Source organism: Helicoverpa armigera, chromosome 11, assembly GCF_030705265.1.
Source record: "Helicoverpa armigera isolate CAAS_96S chromosome 11, ASM3070526v1, whole genome shotgun sequence".
Taxonomy (NCBI): domain Eukaryota; kingdom Metazoa; phylum Arthropoda; class Insecta; order Lepidoptera; family Noctuidae; genus Helicoverpa; species Helicoverpa armigera.
The window spans coordinates 4,763,230-4,770,006 of NC_087130.1; the positions used below are offsets into that span (position 1 = coordinate 4,763,230).

Consider the following 6,777-nt stretch of genomic DNA (forward strand, 5'->3'; position numbering starts at 1 on the left):
TAATTAGGAATGCGGGTACACGGAGTTTCTCGCTCTCTCTTCTTATAATTCAAAGAGCAGGGTGTCAAGCTCCGTGATCTTTGTGCAAGATAAGTCATGTTGAATAATCAATGCTAAATTGTTTTATTAAAAGCAGCTGCAAACTATAATAAGATAGCCTATGGCCACTTCAAGTTTTTTATATTTTTTATCAGCGAATCGCTTCTATTTCAGTTCCATATCAATATAAAACCGTCTACGCAACAGATAGATAATTTCGTCCAACTGTCAAGAGCAGTCGTGGCCGAGCGGTTAAGGCGTCTGACTAGAAATCAGATTCCCTCTGGGAGCGTAGGTTCGAATCCTACCGACTGCGAAAAACCTTTTTGCCAATTTTTTGCGTCTGCCAGTTCATTGAACTATAAATATGCTTGCATTTTATCAGTTTGAATGTATTTTTATCGCTGGTACTTTGCAAAAATTACATCAACGAGCATCTATTCTAAACTAAAAAACAAAATCACCAGCAAAAGGCTGTGTAACCCCTCCTTAATTATCGCGGTCATTATTTTAAATCAGTATCCAGCATCGAGGAAAGTAACGAGCGTAAACATCGATCGGAAGATGGCTGGCAGGGTCTCATTAGGCGGAGTGCACGTGCGACGCCGGCAGGCTCGAGTCGCGATGCCGAGCTCGATCGCGCAGGGTTGCGACACCACCGATCGTGCAATCTCGATACCCGACACCGCGGTAAAAGTAAAGATCGTACTGATTGTATCACAAAGAACCCTACAATGTTGTTCAAACATTTAAAAGTACCCAGCATTAATATTGAACATATTTACAAAGATAACCAACAGGAAAATTGTACTTCGAGGTCGAGTTTGCTCGTCAAGGTTGACGGCTACAGATTAAGTTTAAACTGTAGAATTTAAACGTTCTTGCAGCATTCATCTCAATGAAATGTTTGTATCGTTTCGTCACTCTGGTTTTGTTTACGTAGTCTAACATTGGTCGTTACGTAATCAGCTGACTTCATAAGGAACTTCGCCCAGTGACTTCACCGGCTTATCTGAAAATGTTAATCTGGGAACCACTATATGCAGTTATGAGTTTTACTCAGTTTGCCAAAGATACAGTTTCTAATAAAACACAAATGACCTCATAGAAATCCCTATTAACTTGACAAGGCAATGATTGCCTCATACAGAACAATATTCATATTAAAGTCATTAACGTGGCTGTTGTAGATATCTTAGCCATATGTACACAAAGATTCAAAAAGCCAAGTTCTCAGAGACATCCTCTTTTCAAATCACCGATGTGAAAGTCCCATAACAGTTGCAAAAGAGATTTAGATAAAAAACAACACGATGATTGTATAAAAACACAATTTGCGCTGGAAATGAAACACAAAACCGCATTAGGTGCGGCCAACTGGCGCGCGGCACCCCTGCACTCACTTCTCGTCATGGGATTACGAGTCCATACCAGGGATTTAAGGTTTCATTACTCGGCTGCGGCCGTCTCCCTTGTCTCATGCCTACGGAACCTTTACGCAGGAAACTCGAAGCTAACTCGCTCGAAATGAAGCGACCATACTTTCTTTCATTGCAGAATACACCTACACTACACGTGAAGTGAAGATGTTTTTTTCCATCTTGTGACGACAGAAACATTGATCAGCATAAAATTGTTTTCAATATAATGTACAGGCCACTACGGATAACATCAAGTGACTACACAAATATTAATCAGCATTAATTGCAATATTTAAATTCATATATGACTGTGCAACTTCTATTCATAAATTACAACTACGAGCATGACCTGGACACTAAAATTAGTTTTAATTATTGCGACGTATAAGGTTGCATTTTCAATTGACGTCATCAACATTACAGCAAGGATTTTCTACCGGAGGTCATTCAACAACGTTGTTGAAACAAAAATGAAGATAGTCACATTGGATACGCTGCCTGAAAACTAAGACGAGAACTGGTAGTAAGGGCGAATTTTCCCCCATAGAAAACTGAAGCCATAGAGTCAAACTAGAGAGTAATAGGGAGCGTAGCGAGCCGAGACCTCTAATGTACAAATATTGCGGAGGAAATGAATATATTCGACATCGTGCGCCCTCCGAGGGTTCGGGGCTGGCCAAGTGCGCGTTTTGATTAAGTCGCCCTGCGTATGAATTTATGACTCGAATTCGTGTCGACGGCAGATATTGATGGATTATGACTTTTATTTCTTGTTAATTATGCAGTTTGATATTAAAAGCCAATTACGCATTTTTTTCACAGAAATATGAACATGCAGGTGTCTTGTACTGAGTAGTGATTATCATGCGATATGAGTTTTTGTGGGTAACTTAAAGTCGAAAATTTTATCGAATCCGTAAGAGAACTTACTAAATATATTTAGTGTCATCTTCAACATTATTAAAAAAATTTAGAAACTCCACAGACCCCATTTTTTACCATGGTCAGTTATTCATAGAAGGGATGGAGTTATCATAAAACAACATTAAGTAGATCGCGAATGTAGCCAGTTGTTTCCATTCGAAGCAATCCCGCATCTAAGTCCCAAGTGTCCCGCTAATACTCCATATGGCGTAGCACCATGCGCAATGCATAAACAACCAAAATCCATGACCCCTGATAAAGTATAACACCCCTCTATTTACTAACAGATTTATAGAAGAAGAAGGGGGCGGGGTAGGTCTTTATAAACAGGTCTATTATCCTTAGTAGTTTAGGGCGGAAAAGCTGATGCAACGACATATGCATGCATTAGGGATGATGAGACAATTCGGACATTAGTAGTTCAGTCACTTAATTTGTACAACTGCGCGTGCACAAGTTTTATAGTCCATGCTATGTGTGCAAGTTAGCTCAGTAAATAATAACATTTATAACAAGATCTACGAGCTAGGGAATATACTTACTATTCTTGTTTGCAATTTTATAAGTGCTCTCTATCATCAATGAACCTTTCTCGTGGAAAAAGGATTGAGTAAGAAGCAGTTTTAACAAAATGATGGATCCTCAGTATCCAATTTAAATAATCCACGTTTCTGTTGTAGGTCGTCAAAAGATAGTATTGAAACCTCTCACTTACAACCACACAGTCAGCACAGCTTATCCCATCGGTAAGACGAGAAAAATATTCAGAATGCAGCAATCATGCATTTGCATTCATAATGGTATTGTACCGTTCTCGTGTGACAGTGTCGGGTTCGTATCTACCACTTACGGCTGACTGGCGCCAGCTATTGACACCTCGAGCCGTGGGCTCGTTCCTAGAGACCGGTGTCATCGTTACCTACTTCATTTGTAAGTTATTCGGTATGATAAATAATGCAATACGATCTTCCTGGTAACTTCTGTGAAACTTGGACAGTTAAAAGTGCTGTCCAGTGGATAAGATGAAATTTTGAAATTGTAGACTTGATCCTTTATGAGAGAAGATCTATGCTGCACAACAACGAATATGAATGATTGCCTGAGTGGTTTAAGACCAAAATCAACTTCTTTTTGTCAAAAAAACATTAGGTCTTTTGTAAAGGAGCACTTGAAAATTATGTTTCGTAATTGATTCAATGAAGGCTTCGGTAAGGTTGGAATTCTTGAAATAACATTACTGCTTTCTAGTTCATCAAAAAATTCACATTTTATGATTTTATGTAATTTTTATGAAATAGTCTTCAAACAAAGGCTCCTTACATCAAAACCTGAATGGACTTCAAGAAGTTTTGAATGAGCTGTTTGAGTAAATCATTTGTTTGCAGTTCCCACGGCCTGCCTGTTAGCACCTCGCTACGAACACAAGACATGAACGTCGCCTTATTAGGACATTACCAACAATCCTGCGGAAACAGGAATGAAAAAATGAAAAACAGGAATTAGTTTTATTTATAAGTAGTAACATAGGAACCTAATGTTAATGTATATAAATAAGTTAATAAATTGCAATGCCTTAACGGGCAACTAAGTCCTAAGTACGTACCTAGTTGTAAGATCCTTTTATACCACTTAGTTCGCAATAAAGACTTTGAATTTGAATTTGAAAATTTGAAATGCTCACCCGCTGACAGGACTCGCCATAAGTGTATGAAGGCTTTTTATACCGGAGAGCTTCGTGAGAGAAGGTTCTATAAGTCTCTTGCTTGTAATATGTTTAAGGCAAGAGGATACACAGTTGCGTTTATAACTGAAGTATGACCAATGGGTACATATTACATTACCCTTGTCAAAGATATATCCCGCTTTATGTTCATTCGAGTAATAACGCTTAATGAATTATAGCTTATTTATAAAGAAAGAAGTACCAATAACAGTACACCCACTTACACAAAAAACTAGCGGGTAATATTTTTCAGTTAGACACACAAACAATTCGCGTTATTCCATTTGAAATACATCGCTTACATATTTATAGCGTGTTATAAAGAGCGATGGGTGCGAAGTAGATATAGACGTCATCGGGCGAGCTTTATGAAGCTTGTTTATTTGAACGGAAGCGGATCGAGCTGATGATGTATGGGATTTACTCGCACCGGAGAGCGGCGCCCGCGCACTCGCCGATGCGTATGTTATACTTGATCGGCTAGACTAAGCTGTTACTTTATGATGTAAACATGACAATGGCAATAGATTCCTAGAGATTTTTTAAAGGCTTTAAAACTGAGAATTCAAGATATGAATTGAAAAGAATTTATTTTCTCACTATTCCGAAGATAATTTAGACTGGCGTCACAATAAACATTATTAAGTTACAGGTGAGATTTCAGTTCTTATTTCTGCCTATATTCTTTCTCAGTCATAAACACGGTTAAATAATGGGAACGTTTTTTCTCACAAATGTACTGGCAGAAGTTTTTGCACTGAAACACGATAGCAGCCTCTCGTATCTAACAGTATCTCTTTACCTACATTACCATGTCGTGTTTATTAGCAATTTTCCGTTTTAAGTATAACCACCTGCGCAGTACATTGCTATCGCGTTATCTCAAGTGGTGGATTTAGATAAATGTAAGCGAGCCTCGCTTCGCTAGAAAGCCCTCGGTGCGTTAAAATCACCTCTCACAACTGACATTTAGTTATCAATTCACACTCAACTCTTCACACCAATCTTTAAACAGCTGCGAGTTGCGAGAAATTGCTGAAGTGGCTGGCTATATATCACTAAGATACCAAATTAGAAATGTACACAAAAACTATCAAGTTACGTAAATTCGTGTTATTATAGTTAAGTTACACAATATCTTTAGCTATTCACAAACTGATATGCATGTCATTAATATTCATGCATTTTTGAAATAGCTGGTTTGATATTCGTAATTTTAATTTTAACACTTTTAACCAATTTTACAGTGGTACATATTATGTTCAAACGTTATTTTATCAAATTATATTTTATTCGTGTAATAAAACTTCATAAAACCGCATTTTAACGAGGGAAGTGGAAATGGTGGTGCGTACAGTTACGACAGACCAGCCGACGAAGTGTTGATAGCCATAGGAACCTTGTCGCACTAATTTATGTACCTAATGTTCCTCTTGAAATGTTTTATAGTATGAAAAATAGTCCGACGCCTTCACACGTGAAACGACAAGGGAAATCGTAAAATGAAATGATATTAAAATTATGTTCGCGTTAAATCTTTTTTTAGGGTCCATTCGTAAGTTTGAAGTGATATTATATTTTGATGATGATATGTGGACAGTAAACCTTGTTTTTATTAAGCCCACATTTTCTTGTTTTCCCACCTTAATAGAAATGTTTCTTGTAGATATTAATTTTGTTCTCCGATAAATTATGATTTATAATGGCTTACATCTTGGGTACACATACTAATAATGTTATAAACAAAATAAATTATGATCAGTACAAGATTTTTTTTTGCATCTGCCATGTCAAATTAGAATAAAAATCAAATAATGGTGCTTATAGTAAGCGTGAGCGTGCACAGTGGCGCCTCCCCGCGGCCGGAGGACACACTAACGAGCACGCGGCCTGCACACGACCTCACTGTTAGCGTTAATTAGTAAAATGTTCACGTGTTCGCTATCTAATGAACCCCTTTATGTTACGATCAAAGAATTACGGCTAAACTAATAAAGGCACACTAATTGCATTTGAAATTACGCAATGGTTTTCTAAGTATTGATCAGTTTCTAATAAAAAGTAAAAAAAGTTCAAATATTACAAAAAATAAATACCACTTTTCCGATTTTACCCTAAATGTGTTTTGGAAACTAATAAGTAATTTTAGCAAAATCGCCATCTGGCCCTGTGGCGCAACGGATAACGCGTCTGACTACGGATCAGAAGATTCCAGGTTCGAATCCTGGCAGGGTCGCGACACATCTTTTTGAACTTTTTTATCCCATTTACCCCTTTATAATTTAGAAGTCTTCATTTTATATCCATTTTATACAAATACTCACGTTACCCAATAACATTAAAAAAGTTAACATTGATTCATGACGATTTCCTATTTCGCTCAAAAAGCATAAAATTGCAAAAACCGATCTTTTCTACGATATTCCCTTTTTTCATTGAATTTGAGAGTCTAATATAATGCAGAACGCGTTGTTTAGCTACGTCTTGACTTATTGATCGCGCGGCGTCTCTCGTCCCTTTCTCCGAGGCTACCCCGCCTACCGAGCCTACATAATGAGCCTCTTGTTATTCGCCTGACGGTCACATCGCACAAAATGTAAGTAGTTAGTGCAGATTATCAAAGTGAATTAATCCGGTTTGGAAAAATGTAAGGAAAAGTAAAGGTCCTAC

General features: G+C 37.6%; 2 non-coding genes across 2 annotated transcripts; both read left to right on the forward strand.

Annotated features, from left to right (window-relative positions):
- The first annotated feature begins 273 nt into the window (after positions 1-273).
- Positions 274-355, forward strand: Trnas-aga (transfer RNA serine (anticodon AGA)). The gene has a single exon. It is a non-coding gene; the product is annotated as a tRNA-Ser (tRNA).
- A 5,915-nt stretch (positions 356-6,270) lies between these two features.
- On the forward strand, positions 6,271-6,343 carry Trnar-acg (transfer RNA arginine (anticodon ACG)). The gene has a single exon. It is a non-coding gene; the product is annotated as a tRNA-Arg (tRNA).
- Positions 6,344-6,777: the final 434 nt, after the last annotated feature.